This window comes from Salmo salar, chromosome 14, assembly GCF_965601325.2.
Source record: "Salmo salar chromosome 14, fSalSal1, whole genome shotgun sequence".
NCBI lineage: Eukaryota > Metazoa > Chordata > Actinopteri > Salmoniformes > Salmonidae > Salmo > Salmo salar.
Window position 1 is genome coordinate 55,913,098 of NC_138304.1, and position 27,977 is coordinate 55,941,074.

A 27,977-nucleotide genomic window follows, 5' to 3' on the forward strand; every position below is an offset into this window, starting at 1 on the left:
CTAAACCTGAGACATCCAGGCTGAGTCCCATACAGTTTAATACCAGAGACATCCAGGCTGAGTCCCATACAGTTTCTATACCAGAGACATACAGGCTGAGTCCCACACAGTTTCTATACCAGAGACATCCAGGCTGAGTCCCATACAGTTTCTATACCAGACACATACAGGCTGAGTCCCATAAAGTTTAATACCAGAGACATACAGGCTGAGTCCCATACAGTTTCTATACCAGAGACATCCAGGCTGAGTCCCATACAGTTCAATTTCCAGAGACATACAGGCTGAGTCCCATACAGTTTCTATACCAGAGACATTCAGGCTGAGTCCCATACAGTTTCTATACCAGAGACATCCAGGCTGAGTCCCATACAGTTTCTATACCAGAGACATCCAGGCTGAGTCCCATACAGTTTCTATACCAGAGACATCCAGGCTGAGTCCCATACAGTTTCTATGCCAGAGACATACAGGTTGAGTCCCATACAGTTTAATACCAGAGACATCCAGGCTGAGTCCCATACAGTTTCTATATCAGAGACATCCAGGCTGAGTCCCATACAGTTTCTATACCAGAGACATACAGGCTGAGTCCCATACAGTTTCTAAACCTGAGAGATAAAGGCTGAGTCCCATACAGTTTAATACCAGAGACATCAAGGATGAGTCCCATACAGTTTCTATACCAGAGACATCCAGGCTGAGTCCCATACAGTTTCTATACCAGAGACATCCAGGCTGAGTCCCATACAGTTTCTATACCAGAGACATACAGGCTGAGTCCCATACAGTTCAATACCAGAGACATACAGGCTGAGTCCCATACAGTTTCCATACCAGAGATATACAGGCTGAGTCCCATACAGTTTCTATACCAGAGACATACAGGCTGAGTCCCATACAGTTTAATACCAGAGACATCCAGGCTGAGTCCCATACAGTTTCTATACCAGAGACATCCAGGCTGAGTCCCATACAGTTTCTATACCAGAGACATCCAGGCTGAGTCCCATACAGTTTCGATGCCAGAGACATACAGGCTGAGTCCCATACAGTTTCTATACCTGAGACATCCAGGCTGAGTCCCATACAGTTTCTATACCAGAGACATCCAGGCTGAGTCCCATACAGTTTCTATACCAGAGACATACAGGCTGAGTCCCATACAGTTTCAATACCGGAGTATACAGGCTGAGTCCCATACAGTTTCTATACCAGAGACATCCAGGCTGAGTCCCATACAGTTTAATACCAGAGACATACAGGCTGAGTCCCATACAGTTTCCATACCAGAGACATACAGGCTGAGTCCCATACAGTTTCTATACCAGAGACATACAGGCTGAGTCCCATACAGTTTAATACCAGAGACATCCAGGCTGAGTCCCATACAGTTTCTATACCAGAGACATCCAGGCTGAGTCCCATACAGTTTCTATACCAGAGACATCCAGGCTGAGTCCCATACAGTTTCTATACCAAAGACATACAGGCTGAGTCCCATACAGTTTCTATACCAGAGACATACAGGCTGAGTCCCATACAGTTTCTAAACCTGAGACATCCAGGCTGAGTCCCATACAGTTTAATACCAGAGACATCCAGGCTGAGTCCCATACAGTTTCTATACCAGAGACATACAGGCTGAGTCCCACACAGTTTCTATACCAGAGACATCCAGGCTGAGTCCCATACAGTTTCTATACCAGACACATACAGGCTGAGTCCCATAAAGTTTAATACCAGAGACATACAGGCTGAGTCCCATACAGTTTCTATACCAGAGACATCCAGGCTGAGTCCCATACAGTTCAATTTCCAGAGACATACAGGCTGAGTCCCATACAGTTTCTATACCAGAGACATTCAGGCTGAGTCCCATACAGTTTCTATACCAGAGACATCCAGGCTGAGTCCCATACAGTTTCTATACCAGAGACATCCAGGCTGAGTCCCATACAGTTTCTATACCAGAGACATCCAGGCTGAGTCCCATACAGTTTCTATGCCAGAGACATACAGGTTGAGTCCCATACAGTTTAATACCAGAGACATCCAGGCTGAGTCCCATACAGTTTCTATATCAGAGACATCCAGGCTGAGTCCCATACAGTTTCTATACCAGAGACATACAGGCTGAGTCCCATACAGTTTCTAAACCTGAGAGATAAAGGCTGAGTCCCATACAGTTTAATACCAGAGACATCCAGGATGAGTCCCATACAGTTTCTATACCAGAGACATCCAGGCTGAGTCCCATACAGTTTCTATACCAGAGACATCCAGGCTGAGTCCCATACAGTTCAATACCAGAGACATCCAGGCTGAGTCCCATACAGTTTCTATACCTGAGAGATACAGGCTGAGTCCCATACAGTTTAATACCAGAGACATCCAGGCTGAGTCCCATACAGTTTCTATACCAGAGACATCCAGGCTGAGTCCCATACAGTTTCTATGCCAGAGACATACAGGCTGAGTCCCATACAGTTTCTATACCTGAGACATCCAGGCTGTGTCCCATACAGTTTCTATACCAGAGACATCCAGGCTGAGTCCCATACAGTTTCTATACCAGAGACATACAGGCTGAGTCCCATACAGTTTCAATACCAGAGACATACAGGCTGAGTCCCATACAGTTTCTATACCAGAGACATCCAGGCTGAGTCCCATACAGTTTCTATACCAGAGACATCCAGGCTGAGTCCCATACAGTTTCTATACCAGAGACATACAGGCTGAGTCCCATACAGTTTCTATACCAGAGACATCCAGGCTGAGTCCCATACAGTTTCTATATCAGAGACATCCAGGCTGAGTCCCATACAGTTTCTATACCAGAGACATACAGGCTGAGTCCCATACAGTTTCTAAACCTGAGAGATAAAGGCTGAGTCCCATACAGTTTAATACCAGAGACATCCAGGATGAGTCCCATACAGTTTCTATACCAGAGACATCCAGGCTGAGTCCCATACAGTTTCTATACCAGAGACATCCAGGCTGAGTCCCATACAGTTCAATACCAGAGACATCCAGGCTGAGTCCCATACAGTTTCTATACCTGAGAGATACAGGCTGAGTCCCATACAGTTTAATACCAGAGACATCCAGGCTGAGTCCCATACAGTTTCTATACCAGAGACATCCAGGCTGAGTCCCATACAGTTTCTATGCCAGAGACATACAGGCTGAGTCCCATACAGTTTCTATACCTGAGACATCCAGGCTGAGTCCCATACAGTTTCTATACCAGAGACATCCAGGCTGAGTCCCATACAGTTTCTATACCAGAGACATCCAGGCTGAGTCCCATACAGTTTCTATACCTGAGACATACAGGCTGAGTCCCATATAGTTTAATACCAGAGACATCCAGGCTGAGTCCCATACAGTTTCTATACCAGAGACATCCAGGCTGAGTCCCATACAGTTTCTATACCAGAGACATACAGGCTGAGTCCCATACAGTTCAATACCAGAGACATACAGGCTGAGTCCCATACAGTTTCCATACCAGAGACATACAGGCTGAGTCCCATACAGTTTCTATACCAGAGACATACAGGCTGAGTCCCATACAGTTTAATACCAGAGACATCCAGGCTGAGTCCCATACAGTTTCTATACCAGAGACATCCAGGCTGAGTCCCATACAGTTTCTATACCAGAGACATACAGGCTGAGTCCCATACAGTTTCAATACCAGAGACATACAGGCTGAGTCCCATACAGTTTCTATACCAGAGACATCCAGGCTGAGTCCCATACAGTTTCTATACCAGAGACATCCAGGCTGAGTCCCATACAGTTTCTATACCAGAGACATACAGGCTGAGTCCCATACAGTTTCTATACCAGAGACATCCAGGCTGAGTCCCATACAGTTTCTATACCAGAGACATCCAGGCTGAGTCCCATACAGTTTCTATACCAGAGACATACAGGCTGAGTCCCATACAGTTTCTATACCTGAGACATACAGGCTGAGTCCCATATAGTTTAATACCAGAGACATCCAGGCTGAGTCCCATACCGTTTCTATACCAGAGACATCCAGGCTGAGTCCCATACAGTTTCTATACCAGAGACATACAGGCTGAGTCCCATACAGTTCAATACCAGAGACATACAGGCTGAGTCCCATACAGTTTCCATACCAGAGACATACAGGCTGAGTCCCATACAGTTTCTATACCAGAGACATCCAGGCTGAGTCCCATACAGTTTCTATACCAGAGACATCCAGGCTGAGTCCCATACAGTTTCTATACCTGAGACATACAGGCTGAGTCCCATATAGTTTAATACCAGAGACATCCAGGCTGAGTCCCATACAGTTTCTATACCAGAGACATCCAGGCTGAGTCCCATACAGTTTCTATACCAGAGACATACAGGCTGAGTCCCATACAGTTCAATACCAGAGACATACAGGCTGAGTCCCATACAGTTTCCATACCAGAGACATACAGGCTGAGTCCCATACAGTTTCTATACCAGAGACATACAGGCTGAGTCCCATACAGTTTAATACCAGAGACATCCAGGCTGAGTCCCATACAGTTTCTATACCAGAGACATCCAGGCTGAGTCCCATACAGTTTCTATACCAGAGACATCCAGGCTGAGTCCCATACAGTTCAATACCAGAGACATCCAGGCTGAGTCCCATACAGTTTCTATACCTGAGAGATACAGGCTGAGTCCCATACAGTTTAATACCAGAGACATCCAGGCTGAGTCCCATACAGTTTCTATACCAGAGACATCCAGGCTGAGTCCCATACAGTTTCTATGCCAGAGACATACAGGCTGAGTCCCATACAGTTTCTATACCTGAGACATCCAGGCTGAGTCCCATACAGTTTCTATACCAGAGACATCCAGGCTGAGTCCCATACAGTTTCTATACCAGAGACATACAGGCTGAGTCCCATACAGTTTCAATACCAGAGACATACAGGCTGAGTCCCATACAGTTTCTATACCAGAGACATCCAGGCTGAGTCCCATACAGTTTCTATACCAGAGACATCCAGGCTGAGTCCCATACAGTTTCTATACCAGAGACATACAGGCTGAGTCCCATACAGTTTCTATACCAGAGACATCCAGGCTGAGTCCCATACAGTTTCTATATCAGAGACATCCAGGCTGAGTCCCATACAGTTTCTATACCAGAGACATCCAGGCTGAGTCCCATACAGTTTCTATACCAGAGACATCCAGGCTGAGTCCCATACAGTTCAATTTCCAGAGACATACAGGCTGAGTCCCATACAGTTTCTATACCAGAGACATTCAGGCTGAGTCCCATACAGTTTCTATACCAGAGACATCCAGGCTGAGTCCCATACAGTTTCTATACCAGAGACATCCAGGCTGAGTCCCATACAGTTTCTATACCAGAGACATCCAGGCTGAGTCCCATACAGTTTCTATGCCAGAGACATACATGTTGAGTCCCATACAGTTTAATACCAGAGACATCCAGGCTGAGTCCCATACAGTTTCTATACCAGAGACATCCAGGCTGAGTCCCATACAGTTTCTATGCCAGAGACATACAGGTTGAGTCCCATACAGTTTAATACCAGAGACATCCAGGCTGAGTCCCATACAGTTTCTATATCAGAGACATCCAGGCTGAGTCCCATACAGTTTCTATACCAGAGACATACAGGCTGAGTCCCATACAGTTTCTAAACCTGAGAGATAAAGGCTGAGTCCCATACAGTTTAATACCAGAGACATCCAGGATGAGTCCCATACAGTTTCTATACCAGAGACATCCAGGCTGAGTCCCATACAGTTTCTATACCAGAGACATCCAGGCTGAGTCCCATACAGTTCAATACCAGAGACATCCAGGCTGAGTCCCATACAGTTTCTATACCTGAGAGATACAGGCTGAGTCCCATACAGTTTAATACCAGAGACATCCAGGCTGAGTCCCATACAGTTTCTATACCAGAGACATCCAGGCTGAGTCCCATACAGTTTCTATGCCAGAGACATACAGGCTGAGTCCCATACAGTTTCTATACCTGAGACATCCAGGCTGAGTCCCATACAGTTTCTATACCAGAGACATCCAGGCTGAGTCCCATACAGTTTCTATACCAGAGACATACAGGCTGAGTCCCATACAGTTTCAATACCAGAGACATACAGGCTGAGTCCCATACAGTTTCTATACCAGAGACATCCAGGCTGAGTCCCATACAGTTTCTATACCAGAGACATCCAGGCTGAGTCCCATACAGTTTCTATACCAGAGACATACAGGCTGAGTCCCATACAGTTTCTATACCAGAGACATCCAGGCTGAGTCCCATACAGTTTCTATATCAGAGACATCCAGGCTGAGTCCCATACAGTTTCTATACCAGAGACATACAGGCTGAGTCCCATACAGTTTCTAAACCTGAGAGATAAAGGCTGAGTCCCATACAGTTTAATACCAGAGACATCCAGGATGAGTCCCATACAGTTTCTATACCAGAGACATCCAGGCTGAGTCCCATACAGTTTCTATACCAGAGACATCCAGGCTGAGTCCCATACAGTTCAATACCAGAGACATCCAGGCTGAGTCCCATACAGTTTCTATACCTGAGAGATACAGGCTGAGTCCCATACAGTTTAATACCAGAGACATCCAGGCTGAGTCCCATACAGTTTCTATACCAGAGACATCCAGGCTGAGTCCCATACAGTTTCTATGCCAGAGACATACAGGCTGAGTCCCATACAGTTTCTATACCTGAGACATCCAGGCTGAGTCCCATACAGTTTCTATACCAGAGACATCCAGGCTGAGTCCCATACAGTTTCTATACCAGAGACATCCAGGCTGAGTCCCATACAGTTTCTATACCTGAGACATACAGGCTGAGTCCCATATAGTTTAATACCAGAGACATCCAGGCTGAGTCCCATACAGTTTCTATACCAGAGACATCCAGGCTGAGTCCCATACAGTTTCTATACCAGAGACATACAGGCTGAGTCCCATACAGTTCAATACCAGAGACATACAGGCTGAGTCCCATACAGTTTCCATACCAGAGACATACAGGCTGAGTCCCATACAGTTTCTATACCAGAGACATACAGGCTGAGTCCCATACAGTTTAATACCAGAGACATCCAGGCTGAGTCCCATACAGTTTCTATACCAGAGACATCCAGGCTGAGTCCCATACAGTTTCTATACCAGAGACATACAGGCTGAGTCCCATACAGTTTCAATACCAGAGACATACAGGCTGAGTCCCATACAGTTTCTATACCAGAGACATCCAGGCTGAGTCCCATACAGTTTCTATACCAGAGACATCCAGGCTGAGTCCCATACAGTTTCTATACCAGAGACATACAGGCTGAGTCCCATACAGTTTCTATACCAGAGACATCCAGGCTGAGTCCCATACAGTTTCTATACCAGAGACATCCAGGCTGAGTCCCATACAGTTTCTATACCAGAGACATACAGGCTGAGTCCCATACAGTTTCTATACCTGAGACATACAGGCTGAGTCCCATATAGTTTAATACCAGAGACATCCAGGCTGAGTCCCATACCGTTTCTATACCAGAGACATCCAGGCTGAGTCCCATACAGTTTCTATACCAGAGACATACAGGCTGAGTCCCATACAGTTCAATACCAGAGACATACAGGCTGAGTCCCATACAGTTTCCATACCAGAGACATACAGGCTGAGTCCCATACAGTTTCTATACCAGAGACATCCAGGCTGAGTCCCATACAGTTTCTATACCAGAGACATCCAGGCTGAGTCCCATACAGTTTCTATACCTGAGACATACAGGCTGAGTCCCATATAGTTTAATACCAGAGACATCCAGGCTGAGTCCCATACAGTTTCTATACCAGAGACATCCAGGCTGAGTCCCATACAGTTTCTATACCAGAGACATACAGGCTGAGTCCCATACAGTTCAATACCAGAGACATACAGGCTGAGTCCCATACAGTTTCCATACCAGAGACATACAGGCTGAGTCCCATACAGTTTCTATACCAGAGACATACAGGCTGAGTCCCATACAGTTTAATACCAGAGACATCCAGGCTGAGTCCCATACAGTTTCTATACCAGAGACATCCAGGCTGAGTCCCATACAGTTTCTATACCAGAGACATCCAGGCTGAGTCCCATACAGTTCAATACCAGAGACATCCAGGCTGAGTCCCATACAGTTTCTATACCTGAGAGATACAGGCTGAGTCCCATACAGTTTAATACCAGAGACATCCAGGCTGAGTCCCATACAGTTTCTATACCAGAGACATCCAGGCTGAGTCCCATACAGTTTCTATGCCAGAGACATACAGGCTGAGTCCCATACAGTTTCTATACCTGAGACATCCAGGCTGAGTCCCATACAGTTTCTATACCAGAGACATCCAGGCTGAGTCCCATACAGTTTCTATACCAGAGACATACAGGCTGAGTCCCATACAGTTTCAATACCAGAGACATACAGGCTGAGTCCCATACAGTTTCTATACCAGAGACATCCAGGCTGAGTCCCATACAGTTTCTATACCAGAGACATCCAGGCTGAGTCCCATACAGTTTCTATACCAGAGACATACAGGCTGAGTCCCATACAGTTTCTATACCAGAGACATCCAGGCTGAGTCCCATACAGTTTCTATATCAGAGACATCCAGGCTGAGTCCCATACAGTTTCTATACCAGAGACATCCAGGCTGAGTCCCATACAGTTTCTATACCAGAGACATCCAGGCTGAGTCCCATACAGTTCAATTTCCAGAGACATACAGGCTGAGTCCCATACAGTTTCTATACCAGAGACATTCAGGCTGAGTCCCATACAGTTTCTATACCAGAGACATCCAGGCTGAGTCCCATACAGTTTCTATACCAGAGACATCCAGGCTGAGTCCCATACAGTTTCTATACCAGAGACATCCAGGCTGAGTCCCATACAGTTTCTATGCCAGAGACATACATGTTGAGTCCCATACAGTTTAATACCAGAGACATCCAGGCTGAGTCCCATACAGTTTCTATACCAGAGACATACAGGCTGAGTCCCATACAGTTTCTAAACCTGAGAGATAAAGGCTGAGTCCCATACAGTTTAATACCAGAGACATTCAGGATGAGTCCCATACAGTTTCTATACCAGAGACATCCAGGCTGAGTCCCATACAGTTTCTATACCAGAGACATCCAGGCTGAGTCCCATACAGTTTCTATACCAGAGACATACAGGCTGAGTCCCATACAGTTCAATACCAGAGACATACAGGCTGAGTCCCATACAGTTTCCATACCAGAGATATACAGGCTGAGTCCCATACAGTTTCTATACCAGAGACATACAGGCTGAGTCCCATACAGTTTAATACCAGAGACATCCAGGCTGAGTCCCATACAGTTTCTATACCAGAGACATCCAGGCTGAGTCCCATACAGTTTCTATACCAGAGACATCCAGGCTGAGTCCCATACAGTTTCGATGCCAGAGACATACAGGCTGAGTCCCATACAGTTTCTATACCTGAGACATCCAGGCTGAGTCCCATACAGTTTCTATACCAGAGACATCCAGGCTGAGTCCCATACAGTTTCTATACCAGAGACATACAGGCTGAGTCCCATACAGTTTCAATACCGGAGTATACAGGCTGAGTCCCATACAGTTTCTATACCAGAGACATCCAGGCTGAGTCCCATACAGTTTAATACCAGAGACATACAGGCTGAGTCCCATACAGTTTCCATACCAGAGACATACAGGCTGAGTCCCATACAGTTTCTATACCAGAGACATACAGGCTGAGTCCCATACAGTTTAATACCAGAGACATCCAGGCTGAGTCCCATACAGTTTCTATACCAGAGACATCCAGGCTGAGTCCCATACAGTTTCTATACCAGAGACATCCAGGCTGAGTCCCATACAGTTTCTATACCAAAGACATACAGGCTGAGTCCCATACAGTTTCTATACCAGAGACATACAGGCTGAGTCCCATACAGTTTCTAAACCTGAGACATCCAGGCTGAGTCCCATACAGTTTAATACCAGAGACATCCAGGCTGAGTCCCATACAGTTTCTATACCAGAGACATACAGGCTGAGTCCCACACAGTTTCTATACCAGAGACATCCAGGCTGAGTCCCATACAGTTTCTATACCAGACACATACAGGCTGAGTCCCATAAAGTTTAATACCAGAGACATACAGGCTGAGTCCCATACAGTTTCTATACCAGAGACATCCAGGCTGAGTCCCATACAGTTCAATTTCCAGAGACATACAGGCTGAGTCCCATACAGTTTCTATACCAGAGACATTCAGGCTGAGTCCCATACAGTTTCTATACCAGAGACATCCAGGCTGAGTCCCATACAGTTTCTATACCAGAGACATCCAGGCTGAGTCCCATACAGTTTCTATACCAGAGACATCCAGGCTGAGTCCCATACAGTTTCTATGCCAGAGACATACAGGTTGAGTCCCATACAGTTTAATACCAGAGACATCCAGGCTGAGTCCCATACAGTTTCTATATCAGAGACATCCAGGCTGAGTCCCATACAGTTTCTATACCAGAGACATACAGGCTGAGTCCCATACAGTTTCTAAACCTGAGAGATAAAGGCTGAGTCCCATACAGTTTAATACCAGAGACATCCAGGATGAGTCCCATACAGTTTCTATACCAGAGACATCCAGGCTGAGTCCCATACAGTTTCTATACCAGAGACATCCAGGCTGAGTCCCATACAGTTCAATACCAGAGACATCCAGGCTGAGTCCCATACAGTTTCTATACCTGAGAGATACAGGCTGAGTCCCATACAGTTTAATACCAGAGACATCCAGGCTGAGTCCCATACAGTTTCTATACCAGAGACATCCAGGCTGAGTCCCATACAGTTTCTATGCCAGAGACATACAGGCTGAGTCCCATACAGTTTCTATACCTGAGACATCCAGGCTGAGTCCCATACAGTTTCTATACCAGAGACATCCAGGCTGAGTCCCATACAGTTTCTATACCAGAGACATACAGGCTGAGTCCCATACAGTTTCAATACCAGAGACATACAGGCTGAGTCCCATACAGTTTCTATACCAGAGACATCCAGGCTGAGTCCCATACAGTTTCTATACCAGAGACATCCAGGCTGAGTCCCATACAGTTTCTATACCAGAGACATACAGGCTGAGTCCCATACAGTTTCTATACCAGAGACATCCAGGCTGAGTCCCATACAGTTTCTATATCAGAGACATCCAGGCTGAGTCCCATACAGTTTCTATACCAGAGACATACAGGCTGAGTCCCATACAGTTTCTAAACCTGAGAGATAAAGGCTGAGTCCCATACAGTTTAATACCAGAGACATCCAGGATGAGTCCCATACAGTTTCTATACCAGAGACATCCAGGCTGAGTCCCATACAGTTTCTATACCAGAGACATCCAGGCTGAGTCCCATACAGTTCAATACCAGAGACATCCAGGCTGAGTCCCATACAGTTTCTATACCTGAGAGATACAGGCTGAGTCCCATACAGTTTAATACCAGAGACATCCAGGCTGAGTCCCATACAGTTTCTATACCAGAGACATCCAGGCTGAGTCCCATACAGTTTCTATGCCAGAGACATACAGGCTGAGTCCCATACAGTTTCTATACCTGAGACATCCAGGCTGAGTCCCATACAGTTTCTATACCAGAGACATCCAGGCTGAGTCCCATACAGTTTCTATACCAGAGACATACAGGCTGAGTCCCATACAGTTTCAATACCAGAGACATACAGGCTGAGTCCCATACAGTTTCTATACCAGAGACATCCAGGCTGAGTCCCATACAGTTTCTATACCAGAGACATCCAGGCTGAGTCCCATACAGTTTCTATACCAGAGACATACAGGCTGAGTCCCATACAGTTTCTATACCAGAGACATCCAGGCTGAGTCCCATACAGTTTCTATAACAGAGACATCCAGGCTGAGTCCCATACAGTTTCTATACCAGAGACATACAGGCTGAGTCCCATACAGTTTCTATACCTGAGACATACAGGCTGAGTCCCATATAGTTTAATACCAGAGACATCCAGGCTGAGTCCCATACCGTTTCTATACCAGAGACATCCAGGCTGAGTCCCATACAGTTTCTATACCAGAGACATACAGGCTGAGTCCCATACAGTTCAATACCAGAGACATACAGGCTGAGTCCCATACAGTTTCCATACCAGAGACATACAGGCTGAGTCCCATACAGTTTCTATACCAGAGACATCCAGGCTGAGTCCCATACAGTTTCTATACCAGAGACATCCAGGCTGAGTCCCATACAGTTTCTATACCTGAGACATACAGGCTGAGTCCCATATAGTTTAATACCAGAGACATCCAGGCTGAGTCCCATACAGTTTCTATACCAGAGACATCCAGGCTGAGTCCCATACAGTTTCTATACCAGAGACATACAGGCTGAGTCCCATACAGTTCAATACCAGAGACATACAGGCTGAGTCCCATACAGTTTCCATACCAGAGACATACAGGCTGAGTCCCATACAGTTTCTATACCAGAGACATACAGGCTGAGTCCCATACAGTTTAATACCAGAGACATCCAGGCTGAGTCCCATACAGTTTCTATACCAGAGACATCCAGGCTGAGTCCCATACAGTTTCTATACCAGAGACATACAGGCTGAGTCCCATACAGTTTCAATACCAGAGACATACAGGCTGAGTCCCATACAGTTTCTATACCAGAGACATCCAGGCTGAGTCCCATACAGTTTCTATACCAGAGACATCCAGGCTGAGTCCCATACAGTTTCTATACCAGAGACATACAGGCTGAGTCCCATACAGTTTCTATACCAGAGACATCCAGGCTGAGTCCCATACAGTTTCTATACCAGAGACATCCAGGCTGAGTCCCATACAGTTTCTATACCAGAGACATACAGGCTGAGTCCCATACAGTTTCTATACCTGAGACATACAGGCTGAGTCCCATATAGTTTAATACCAGAGACATCCAGGCTGAGTCCCATACCGTTTCTATACCAGAGACATCCAGGCTGAGTCCCATACAGTTTCTATACCAGAGACATACAGGCTGAGTCCCATACAGTTCAATACCAGAGACATACAGGCTGAGTCCCATACAGTTTCCATACCAGAGACATACAGGCTGAGTCCCATACAGTTTCTATACCAGAGACATCCAGGCTGAGTCCCATACAGTTTCTATACCAGAGACATCCAGGCTGAGTCCCATACAGTTTCTATACCTGAGACATACAGGCTGAGTCCCATATAGTTTAATACCAGAGACATCCAGGCTGAGTCCCATACAGTTTCTATACCAGAGACATCCAGGCTGAGTCCCATACAGTTTCTATACCAGAGACATACAGGCTGAGTCCCATACAGTTCAATACCAGAGACATACAGGCTGAGTCCCATACAGTTTCCATACCAGAGACATACAGGCTGAGTCCCATACAGTTTCTATACCAGAGACATACAGGCTGAGTCCCATACAGTTTAATACCAGAGACATCCAGGCTGAGTCCCATACAGTTTCTATACCAGAGACATCCAGGCTGAGTCCCATACAGTTTCTATACCAGAGACATCCAGGCTGAGTCCCATACAGTTCAATACCAGAGACATCCAGGCTGAGTCCCATACAGTTTCTATACCTGAGAGATACAGGCTGAGTCCCATACAGTTTAATACCAGAGACATCCAGGCTGAGTCCCATACAGTTTCTATACCAGAGACATCCAGGCTGAGTCCCATACAGTTTCTATGCCAGAGACATACAGGCTGAGTCCCATACAGTTTCTATACCTGAGACATCCAGGCTGAGTCCCATACAGTTTCTATACCAGAGACATCCAGGCTGAGTCCCATACAGTTTCTATACCAGAGACATACAGGCTGAGTCCCATACAGTTTCAATACCAGAGACATACAGGCTGAGTCCCATACAGTTTCTATACCAGAGACATCCAGGCTGAGTCCCATACAGTTTCTATACCAGAGACATCCAGGCTGAGTCCCATACAGTTTCTATACCAGAGACATACAGGCTGAGTCCCATACAGTTTCTATACCAGAGACATCCAGGCTGAGTCCCATACAGTTTCTATATCAGAGACATCCAGGCTGAGTCCCATACAGTTTCTATACCAGAGACATACAGGCTGAGTCCCATACAGTTTCTAAACCTGAGAGATAAAGGCTGAGTCCCATACAGTTTAATACCAGAGACATCCAGGATGAGTCCCATACAGTTTCTATACCAGAGACATCCAGGCTGAGTCCCATACAGTTTCTATACCAGAGACATCCAGGCTGAGTCCCATACAGTTCAATACCAGAGACATCCAGGCTGAGTCCCATACAGTTTCTATACCTGAGAGATACAGGCTGAGTCCCATACAGTTTAATACCAGAGACATCCAGGCTGAGTCCCATACAGTTTCTATACCAGAGACATCCAGGCTGAGTCCCATACAGTTTCTATGCCAGAGACATACAGGCTGAGTCCCATACAGTTTCTATACCTGAGACATCCAGGCTGAGTCCCATACAGTTTCTATACCAGAGACATCCAGGCTGAGTCCCATACAGTTTCTATACCAGAGACATACAGGCTGAGTCCCATACAGTTTCAATACCAGAGACATACAGGCTGAGTCCCATACAGTTTCTATACCAGAGACATCCAGGCTGAGTCCCATACAGTTTCTATACCAGAGACATCCAGGCTGAGTCCCATACAGTTTCTATACCAGAGACATACAGGCTGAGTCCCATACAGTTTCTATACCAGAGACATCCAGGCTGAGTCCCATACAGTTTCTATAACAGAGACATCCAGGCTGAGTCCCATACAGTTTCTATACCAGAGACATACAGGCTGAGTCCCATACAGTTTCTATACCTGAGACATACAGGCTGAGTCCCATATAGTTTAATACCAGAGACATCCAGGCTGAGTCCCATACCGTTTCTATACCAGAGACATCCAGGCTGAGTCCCATACAGTTTCTATACCAGAGACATACAGGCTGAGTCCCATACAGTTCAATACCAGAGACATACAGGCTGAGTCCCATACAGTTTCCATACCAGAGACATACAGGCTGAGTCCCATACAGTTTCTATACCAGAGACATCCAGGCTGAGTCCCATACAGTTTCTATACCAGAGACATCCAGGCTGAGTCCCATACAGTTTCTATACCTGAGACATACAGGCTGAGTCCCATATAGTTTAATACCAGAGACATCCAGGCTGAGTCCCATACAGTTTCTATACCAGAGACATCCAGGCTGAGTCCCATACAGTTTCTATACCAGAGACATACAGGCTGAGTCCCATACAGTTCAATACCAGAGACATACAGGCTGAGTCCCATACAGTTTCCATACCAGAGACATACAGGCTGAGTCCCATACAGTTTCTATACCAGAGACATACAGGCTGAGTCCCATACAGTTTAATACCAGAGACATCCAGGCTGAGTCCCATACAGTTTCTATACCAGAGACATCCAGGCTGAGTCCCATACAGTTTCTATACCAGAGACATACAGGCTGAGTCCCATACAGTTTCAATACCAGAGACATACAGGCTGAGTCCCATACAGTTTCTATACCAGAGACATCCAGGCTGAGTCCCATACAGTTTCTATACCAGAGACATCCAGGCTGAGTCCCATACAGTTTCTATACCAGAGACATACAGGCTGAGTCCCATACAGTTTCTATACCAGAGACATCCAGGCTGAGTCCCATACAGTTTCTATACCAGAGACATCCAGGCTGAGTCCCATACAGTTTCTATACCAGAGACATACAGGCTGAGTCCCATACAGTTTCTATACCTGAGACATACAGGCTGAGTCCCATATAGTTTAATACCAGAGACATCCAGGCTGAGTCCCATACCGTTTCTATACCAGAGACATCCAGGCTGAGTCCCATACAGTTTCTATACCAGAGACATACAGGCTGAGTCCCATACAGTTCAATACCAGAGACATACAGGCTGAGTCCCATACAGTTTCCATACCAGAGACATACAGGCTGAGTCCCATACAGTTTCTATACCAGAGACATCCAGGCTGAGTCCCATACAATTTCTATACCAGAGACATCCAGGCTGAGTCCCATACAGTTTCTATACCTGAGACATACAGGCTGAGTCCCATATAGTTTAATACCAGAGACATCCAGGCTGAGTCCCATACAGTTTCTATACCAGAGACATCCAGGCTGAGTCCCATACAGTTTCTATACCAGAGACATACAGGCTAAGTCCCATACAGTTCAATACCAGAGACATACAGGCTGAGTCCCATACAGTTTCCATACCAGAGACATACAGGCTGAGTCCCATACAGTTTCTATACCAGAGACATACAGGCTGAGTCCCATACAGTTTAATACCAGAGACATCCAGGCTGAGTCCCATACAGTTTCTATACCAGAGACATCCAGGCTGAGTCCCATACAGTTTCTATACCAGAGACATCCAGGCTGAGTCCCATACAGTTCAATACCAGAGACATCCAGGCTGAGTCCCATACAGTTTCTATACCTGAGAGATACAGGCTGAGTCCCATACAGTTTAATACCAGAGACATCCAGGCTGAGTCCCATACAGTTTCTATACCAGAGACATCCAGGCTGAGTCCCATACAGTTTCTATGCCAGAGACATACAGGCTGAGTCCCATACAGTTTCTATACCTGAGACATCCAGGCTGAGTCCCATACAGTTTCTATACCAGAGACATCCAGGCTGAGTCCCATACAGTTTCTATACCAGAGACATCCAGGCTGAGTCCCATACAGTTTCAATACCAGAGACATACAGGCTGAGTCCCATACAGTTTCTATACCAGAGACATCCAGGCTGAGTCCCATACAGTTTCTATACCAGAGACATCCAGGCTGAGTCCCATACAGTTTCTATACCAGAGACATACAGGCTGAGTCCCATACAGTTTCTATACCAGAGACATACAGGCTGAGTCCCATACAGTTTCTATACCAGAGACATCCAGGCTGAGTCCCATACAGTTTCTATACCAGAGACATCCAGGCTGAGTCCCATACAGTTTCTATACCAGAGACATACAGGCTGAGTCCCATACAGTTTCTATACCTGAGACATACAGGCTGAGTCCCATATAGTTTAATACCAGAGACATCCAGGCTGAGTCCCATACCGTTTCTATACCAGAGACATCCAGGCTGAGTCCCATACAGTTTCTATACCAGAGACATACAGGCTGAGTCCCATACAGTTCAATACCAGAGACATACAGGCTGAGTCCCATACAGTTTCCATACCAGAGACATACAGGCTGAGTCCCATACAGTTTCTATACCAGAGACATCCAGGCTGAGTCCCATACAGTTTCTATACCAGAGACATCCAGGCTGAGTCCCATACAGTTTCTATACCTGAGACATACAGGCTGAGTCCCATATAGTTTAATACCAGAGACATCCAGGCTGAGTCCCATACAGTTTCTATACCAGAGACATCCAGGCTGAGTCCCATACAGTTTCTATACCAGAGACATACAGGCTGAGTCCCATACAGTTCAATACCAGAGACATACAGGCTGAGTCCCATACAGTTTCCATACCAGAGACATACAGGCTGAGTCCCATACAGTTTCTATACCAGAGACATACAGGCTGAGTCCCATACAGTTTAATACCAGAGACATCCAGGCTGAGTCCCATACAGTTTCTATACCAGAGACATCCAGGCTGAGTCCCATACAGTTTCTATACCAGAGACATCCAGGCTGAGTCCCATACAGTTTCTATACCAGAGACATACAGGCTGAGTCCCATACAGTTTCTATACCTGAGACATCCAGGCTGAGTCCCATACAGTTTCTATACCAGAGACATCCAGGCTGAGTCCCATACAGTTTCTATACCAGAGACATACAGGCTGAGTCCCATACAGTTTCTATACCAGAGACATCCAGGCTGAGTCCCATACAGTTTCTATACCAGAGACATCCAGGCTGAGTCCCATACAGTTTCTATACCAGAGACATACAGGCTGAGTCCCATACAGTTTCTATACCTGAGACATACAGGCTGAGTCCCATATAGTTTAATACCAGAGACATCCAGGCTGAGTCCCATACCGTTTCTATACCAGAGACATCCAGGCTGAGTCCCATACAGTTTCTATACCAGAGACATACAGGCTGAGTCCCATACAGTTCAATACCAGAGACATACAGGCTGAGTCCCATACAGTTTCCATACCAGAGACATACAGGCTGAGTCCCATACAGTTTCTATACCAGAGACATCCAGGCTGAGTCCCATACAGTTTCTATACCAGAGACATCCAGGCTGAGTCCCATACAGTTTCTATACCTGAGACATACAGGCTGAGTCCCATATAGTTTAATACCAGAGACATCCAGGCTGAGTCCCATACAGTTTCTATACCAGAGACATCCAGGCTGAGTCCCATACAGTTTCTATACCAGAGACATACAGGCTGAGTCCCATACAGTTCAATACCAGAGACATACAGGCTGAGTCCCATACAGTTTCCATACCAGAGACATACAGGCTGAGTCCCATACAGTTTCTATACCAGAGACATACAGGCTGAGTCCCATACAGTTTAATACCAGAGACATCCAGGCTGAGTCCCATACAGTTTCTATACCAGAGACATCCAGGCTGAGTCCCATACAGTTTCTATACCAGAGACATCCAGGCTGAGTCCCATACAGTTTCTATACCAGAGACATACAGGCTGAGTCCCATACAGTTTCTATACCTGAGACATCCAGGCTGAGTCCCATACAGTTTCTATACCAGAGACATCCAGGCTGAGTCCCATACAGTTTCTATACCAGAGACATACAGGCTGAGTCCCATACAGTTTCAATACCAGAGACATACAGGCTGAGTCCCATACAGTTTCTATACCAGAGACATCCAGGCTGAGTCCCATACAGTTTCTATACCAGAGACATCCAGGCTGAGTCCCATACAGTTTCTATACCAGAGACATACAGGCTGAGTCCCATACAGTTTCTATACCAGAGACATCCAGGCTGAGTCCCATACAGTTTCTATACCAGAGACATCCAGGCTGAGTCCCATACAGTTTCTATACCAGAGACATACAGGCTGAGTCCCATACAGTTTCTATACCTGAGACATACAGGCTGAGTCCCATATAGTTTAATACCAGAGACATCCAGGCTGAGTCCCATACCGTTTCTATACCAGAGACATCCAGGCTGAGTCCCATACAGTTTCTATACCAGAGACATACAGGCTGAGTCCCATACAGTTCAATACCAGAGACATACAGGCTGAGTCCCATACAGTTTCCATACCAGAGACATACAGGCTGAGTCCCATACAGTTTCTATACCAGAGACATACAGGCTGAGTCCCATACAGTTTAATACCAGAGACATCCAGGCTGAGTCCCATACAGTTTCTATACCAGAGACATCCAGGCTGAGTCCCATACAGTTTCTATACCTGAGACATACAGGCTGAGTCCCATATAGTTTAATACCAGAGACATCCAGGCTGAGTCCCATACAGTTTCTATACCAGAGACATCGAGGCTGAGTCCCATACAGTTTCTATACAAGAGACATACAGGCTGAGTCCCATACAGTTCAATACCAGAGACATACAGGCTGAGTCCCATACAGTTTCCATACCAGAGACATACAGGCTGAGTCCCATACAGTTTCTATACCAGAGACATACAGGCTGAGTCCCATACAGTTTAATACCAGAGACATCCAGGCTGAGTCCCATACAGTTTCTATACCAGAGACATCCAGGCTGAGTCCCATACAGTTTCTATACCAGAGACATCCAGGCTGAGTCCCATACAGTTTCTATACCAGAGACATACAGGCTGAGTCCCATACAGTTTCTATACCAGAGACATCCAGGCTGAGTCCCATACAGTTTCTATACCAGAGACATCCAGGCTGAGTCCCATACAGTTCAATACCAGAGACATCCAGGCTGAGTCCCATACAGTTTCTATACCAGAGACATCCAGGCTGAGTCCCATACAGTTCAATACCAGAGACATCCAGGCTGAGTCCCATACAGTTTCTATACCAGAGACATCCAGGCTGAGTCCCATACAGTTTCTATACCAGAGACATACAGGCTGAGTCCCATACAGTTTCTATACCTGAGACATACAGGCTGAGTCCCATATAGTTTAATACCAGAGACATCCAGGCTGAGTCCCATACCGTTTCTATACCAGAGACATCCAGGCTGAGTCCCATACAGTTTCTATACCAGAGACATACAGGCTGAGTCCCATACAGTTCAATACCAGAGACATACAGGCTGAGTCCCATACAGTTTCCATACCAGAGACATACAGGCTGAGTCCCATACAGTTTCTATACCAGAGACATCCAGGCTGAGTCCCATACAGTTTCTATACCAGAGACATCCAGGCTGAGTCCCATACAGTTTCTATACCTGAGACATACAGGCTGAGTCCCATATAGTTTAATACCAGAGACATCCAGGTTGAGTCCCATACAGTTTCTATACCAGAGACATCCAGGCTGAGTCCCATACAGTTTCTATACCAGAGACATACAGGCTGAGTCCCATACAGTTCAATACCAGAGACATACAGGCTGAGTCCCATACAGTTTCCATACCAGAGACATACAGGCTGAGTCCCATACAGTTTCTATACCAGAGACATACAGGCTGAGTCCCATACAGTTTAATACCAGAGACATCCAGGCTGAGTCCCATACAGTTTCTATACCAGAGACATCCAGGCTGAGTCCCATACAGTTTCTATACCAGAGACATCCAGGCTGAGTCCCATACAGTTCAATACCAGAGACATCCAGGCTGAGTCCCATACAGTTTCTATACCTGAGAGATACAGGCTGAGTCCCATACAGTTTAATACCAGAGACATCCAGGCTGAGTCCCATACAGTTTCTATACCAGAGACATCCAGGCTGAGTCCCATACAGTTTCTATGCCAGAGACATACAGGCTGAGTCCCATACAGTTTCTATACCTGAGACATCCAGGCTGAGTCCCATACAGTTTCTATACCAGAGACATCCAGGCTGAGTCCCATACAGTTTCTATACCAGAGACATCCAGGCTGAGTCCCATACAGTTTCAATACCAGAGACATACAGGCTGAGTCCCATACAGTTTCTATACCAGAGACATCCAGGCTGAGTCCCATACAGTTTCTATACCAGAGACATCCAGGCTGAGTCCCATACAGTTTCTATACCAGAGACATACAGGCTGAGTCCCATACAGTTTCTATACCAGAGACATACAGGCTGAGTCCCATACAGTTTCTATACCAGAGACATCCAGGCTGAGTCCCATACAGTTTCTATACCAGAGACATCCAGGCTGAGTCCCATACAGTTTCTATACCAGAGACATACAGGCTGAGTCCCATACAGTTTCTATACCTGAGACATACAGGCTGAGTCCCATTTAGTTTAATACCAGAGACATCCAGGCTGAGTCCCATACCGTTTCTATACCAGAGACATCCAGGCTGAGTCCCATACAGTTTCTATACCAGAGACATACAGGCTGAGTCCCATACAGTTCAATACCAGAGACATACAGGCTGAGTCCCATACAGTTTCCATACCAGAGACATACAGGCTGAGTCCCATACAGTTTCTATACCAGAGACATCCAGGCTGAGTCCCATACAGTTTCTATACCAGAGACATCCAGGCTGAGTCCCATACAGTTTCTATACCTGAGACATACAGGCTGAGTCCCATATAGTTTAATACCAGAGACATCCAGGCTGAGTCCCATACAGTTTCTATACCAGAGACATCCAGGCTGAGTCCCATACAGTTTCTATACCAGAGACATACAGGCTGAGTCCCATACAGTTCAATACCAGAGACATACAGGCTGAGTCCCATACAGTTTCCATACCAGAGACATACAGGCTGAGTCCCATACAGTTTCTATACCAGAGACATACAGGCTGAGTCCCATACAGTTTAATACCAGAGACATCCAGGCTGAGTCCCATACAGTTTCTATACCAGAGACATCCAGGCTGAGTCCCATACAGTTTCTATACCAGAGACATCCAGGCTGAGTCCCATACAGTTTCTATACCAGAGACATACAGGCTGAGTCCCATACAGTTTCTATACCTGAGACATCCAGGCTGAGTCCCATACAGTTTCTATACCAGAGACATCCAGGCTGAGTCCCATACAGTTTCTATACCAGAGACATACAGGCTGAGTCCCATACAGTTTCTATACCAGAGACATCCAGGCTGAGTCCCATACAGTTTCTATACCAGAGACATCCAGGCTGAGTCCCATACAGTTTCTATACCAGAGACATACAGGCTGAGTCCCATACAGTTTCTATACCTGAGACATACAGGCTGAGTCCCATATAGTTTAATACCAGAGACATCCAGGCTGAGTCCCATACCGTTTCTATACCAGAGACATCCAGGCTGAGTCCCATACAGTTTCTATACCAGAGACATACAGGCTGAGTCCCATACAGTTCAATACCAGAGACATACAGGCTGAGTCCCATACAGTTTCCATACCAGAGACATACAGGCTGAGTCCCATACAGTTTCTATACCAGAGACATCCAGGCTGAGTCCCATACAGTTTCTATACCAGAGACATCCAGGCTGAGTCCCATACAGTTTCTATACCTGAGACATACAGGCTGAGTCCCATATAGTTTAATACCAGAGACATCCAGGCTGAGTCCCATACAGTTTCTATACCAGAGACATCCAGGCTGAGTCCCATACAGTTTCTATACCAGAGACATACAGGCTGAGTCCCATACAGTTCAATACCAGAGACATACAGGCTGAGTCCCATACAGTTTCCATACCAGAGACATACAGGCTGAGTCCCATACAGTTTCTATACCAGAGACATACAGGCTGAGTCCCATACAGTTTAATACCAGAGACATCCAGGCTGAGTCCCATACAGTTTCTATACCAGAGACATCCAGGCTGAGTCCCATACAGTTTCTATACCAGAGACATCCAGGCTGAGTCCCATACAGTTTCTATACCAGAGACATACAGGCTGAGTCCCATACAGTTTCTATACCTGAGACATCCAGGCTGAGTCCCATACAGTTTCTATACCAGACACATCCAGGCTGAGTCCCATACAGTTTCTATACCAGAGACATACAGGCTGAGTCCCATACAGTTTCAATACCAGAGACATACAGGCTGAGTCCCATACAGTTTCTATACCAGAGACATCCAGGCTGAGTCCCATACAGTTTCTATACCAGAGACATCCAGGCTGAGTCCCATACAGTTTCTATACCAGAGACATACAGGCTGAGTCCCATACAGTTTCTATACCAGAGACATCCAGGCTGAGTCCCATACAGTTTCTATACCAGAGACATCCAGGCTGAGTCCCATACAGTTTCTATACCAGAGACATACAGGCTGAGTCCCATACAGTTTCTATACCTGAGACATACAGGCTGAGTCCCATATAGTTTAATACCAGAGACATCCAGGCTGAGTCCCATACCGTTTCTATACCAGAGACATCCAGGCTGAGTCCCATACAGTTTCTATACCAGAGACATACAGGCTGAGTCCCATACAGTTCAATACCAGAGACATACAGGCTGAGTCCCATACAGTTTCCATACCAGAGACATACAGGCTGAGTCCCATACAGTTTCTATACCAGAGACATACAGGCTGAGTCCCATACAGTTTAATACCAGAGACATCCAGGCTGAGTCCCATACAGTTTCTATACCAGAGACATCCAGGCTGAGTCCCATACAGTTTCTATACCTGAGACATACAGGCTGAGTCCCATATAGTTTAATACCAGAGACATCCAGGCTGAGTCCCATACAGTTTCTATACCAGAGACATCGAGGCTGAGTCCCATACAGTTTCTATACAAGAGACATACAGGCTGAGTCCCATACAGTTCAATACCAGAGACATACAGGCTGAGTCCCATACAGTTTCCATACCAGAGACATACAGGCTGAGTCCCATACAGTTTCTATACCAGAGACATACAGGCTGAGTCCCATACAGTTTAATACCAGAGACATCCAGGCTGAGTCCCATACAGTTTCTATACCAGAGACATCCAGGCTGAGTCCCATACAGTTTCTATACCAGAGACATCCAGGCTGAGTCCCATACAGTTTCTATACCAGAGACATACAGGCTGAGTCCCATACAGTTTCTATACCAGAGACATCCAGGCTGAGTCCCATACAGTTTCTATACCAGAGACATCCAGGCTGAGTCCCATACAGTTCAATACCAGAGACATCCAGGCAGAGTCCCATACAGTTTCTATACCAGAGACATCCAGGCTGAGTCCCATACAGTTCAATACCAGAGACATCCAGGCTGAGTCCCATACAGTTTCTATACCTGAGAGATACAGGCTGAGTCCCATACAGTTTCTATACAAGAGACATACAGGCTGAGTCCCATACAGTTTCTATACCTGAGACATACAGGCTGAGTCCCATATAGTTTAATACCAGAGACATCCAGGCTGAGTCCCATACAGTTTCTATACCAGAGACATCCAGGCTGAGTCCCATACAGTTTCTATGCCAGAGACATACAGGCTGAGTCCCATACAGTTTCTATACCTGAGACATCCAGGCTGAGTCCCATACAGTTTCTATACCAGAGACATCCAGGCTGAGTCCCATACAGTTTCTATACCAGAGACATACAGGCTGAGTCCCATACAGTTTCAATACCAGAGACATACAGGCTGAGTCCCATACAGTTTCTATACCAGAGACATCCAGGCTGAGTCCCATACAGTTTCTATACCAGAGACATCCAGGCTGAGTCCCATACAGTTTCTATACCAGAGACATACAGGCTGAGTCCCATACAGTTTCTATACCAGAGACATCCAGGCTGAGTCCCATACAGTTTCTATACCAGAGACATCCAGGCTGAGTCCCATACAGTTTCTATACCAGAGACATACAGGCTGAGTCCCATACAGTTTCTATACCTGAGACATACAGGCTGAGTCCCATATAGTTTAATACCAGAGACATCCAGGCTGAGTCCCATACCGTTTCTATACCAGAGACATCCAGGCTGAGTCCCATACAGTTTCTATACCAGAGACATACAGGCTGAGTCCCATACAGTTCAATACCAGAGACATACAGGCTGAGTCCCATACAGTTTCCATACCAGAGACATACAGGCTGAGTCCCATACAGTTTCTATACCAGAGACATCCAGGCTGAGTCCCATACAGTTTCTATACCAGAGACATACAGGCTGAGTCCCATACAGTTTAATACCAGAGACATCCAGGCTGAGTCCCATACAGTTTCTATACCAGAGACATCCAGGCTGAGTCCCATACAGTTTCTATACCAGAGACATCCAGGCTGAGTCCCATACAGTTTCTATACCAGAGACATACAGGCTGAGTCCCATACAGTTTCTATACCAGAGACATCCAGGCTGAGTCCCATACAGTTTCTATACCAGAGACATCCAGGCTGAGTCCCATACAGTTCAATACCAGAGACATCCAGGCAGAGTCCCATACAGTTTCTATACCAGAGACATCCAGGCTGAGTCCCATACAGTTCAATACCAGAGACATCCAGGCTGAGTCCCATACAGTTTCTATACCTGAGAGATACAGGCTGAGTCCCATACAGTTTCTATACAAGAGACATACAGGCTGAGTCCCATACAGTTTCTATACCTGAGACATACAGGCTGAGTCCCATATAGTTTAATACCAGAGACATCCAGGCTGAGTCCCATACAGTTTCTATACCAGAGACATCCAGGCTGAGTCCCATACAGTTTCTATGCCAGAGACATACAGGCTGAGTCCCATACAGTTTCTATACCTGAGACATCCAGGCTGAGTCCCATACAGTTTCTATACCAGAGACATCCAGGCTGAGTCCCATACAGTTTCTATACCAGAGACATACAGGCTGAGTCCCATACAGTTTCAATACCAGAGACATACAGGCTGAGTCCCATACAGTTTCTATACCAGAGACATCCAGGCTGAGTCCCATACAGTTTCTATACCAGAGACATCCAGGCTGAGTCCCATACAGTTTCTATACCAGAGACATACAGGCTGAGTCCCATACAGTTTCTATACCAGAGACATCCAGGCTGAGTCCCATACAGTTTCTATACCAGAGACATCCAGGCTGAGTCCCATACAGTTTCTATACCAGAGACATACAGGCTGAGTCCCATACAGTTTCTATACCTGAGACATACAGGCTGAGTCCCATATAGTTTAATACCAGAGACATCCAGGCTGAGTCCCATACCGTTTCTATACCAGAGACATCCAGGCTGAGTCCCATACAGTTTCTATACCAGAGACATACAGGCTGAGTCCCATACAGTTCAATACCAGAGACATACAGGCTGAGTCCCATACAGTTTCCATACCAGAGACATACAGGCTGAGTCCCATACAGTTTCTATACCAGAGACATCCAGGCTGAGTCCCATACAGTTTCTATACCAGAGACATCCAGGCTGAGTCCCATACAGTTTCTATACCTGAGACATACAGGCTGAGTCCCATATAGTTTAATACCAGAGACATCCAGGCTGAGTCCCATACAGTTTCTATACCAGAGACATCCAGGCTGAGTCCCATACAGTTTCTATACCAGAGACATACAGGCTGAGTCCCATACAGTTCAATACCAGAGACATACAGGCTGAGTCCCATACAGTTTCCATACCAGAGACATACAGGCTGAGTCCCATACAGTTTCTATACCAGAGACATACAGGCTGAGTCCCATACAGTTTAATACCAGAGACATCCAGGCTGAGTCCCATACAGTTTCTATACCAGAGACATCCAGGCTGAGTCCCATACAGTTTCTATACCAGAGACATCCAGGCTGAGTCCCATACAGTTTCTATACCAGAGACATCCAGTCTGAGTCCCATACAGTTTCTATACCAGAGACATACAGGCTGAGTCCCATACAGTTTCTATACCAGAGACATCCAGGCTGAGTCCCATACAGTTTCTATACCAGAGACATCCAGGCTGAGTCCCATACAGTTTCTATACCAGAGACATACAGGCTGAGTCCCATACAGTTCAATACCAGAGACATACAGGCTGAGTCCCATACAGTTTCCATACCAGAGACATACAGGCTGAGTCCCATACAGTTTCTATACCAGAGACATCCAGGCTGAGTCCCATACAGTTTCTATACCAGAGACATCCAGGCTGAGTCCCATACAGTTTCTATACCTGAGACATACAGGGTGAGTCCCATATAGTTTAATACCAGAGACATCCAGGCTGAGTCCCATACAGTTTCTATACCAGAGACATCCAGGCTGAGTCCCATACAGTTTCTATACCAGAGACATACAGGCTGAGTCCCATACAGTTCAATACCAGAGACATACAGGCTGAGTCCCATACAGTTTCTATACCAGAGACATCCAGGCTGAGTCCCATACAGTTTCTATACCAGAGACATCCAGGCTGAGTCCCATACAGTTTCTATACCAGAGACATACAGGCTGAGTCCCATACAGTTTAATACCAGAGACATCCAGGCTGAGTCCCATACAGTTTCTATACCAGAGACATCCAGGCTGAGTCCCATACAGTTTCTATACCAGAGACATCCAGGCTGAGTCCCATACAGTTTCTATACCAGAGACATACAGGCTGAGTCCCATACAGTTTCTATACCAGAGACATCCAGGCTGAGTCCCATACAGTTTCTATACCAGAGACATCCAGGCTGAGTCCCATACAGTTCAATAC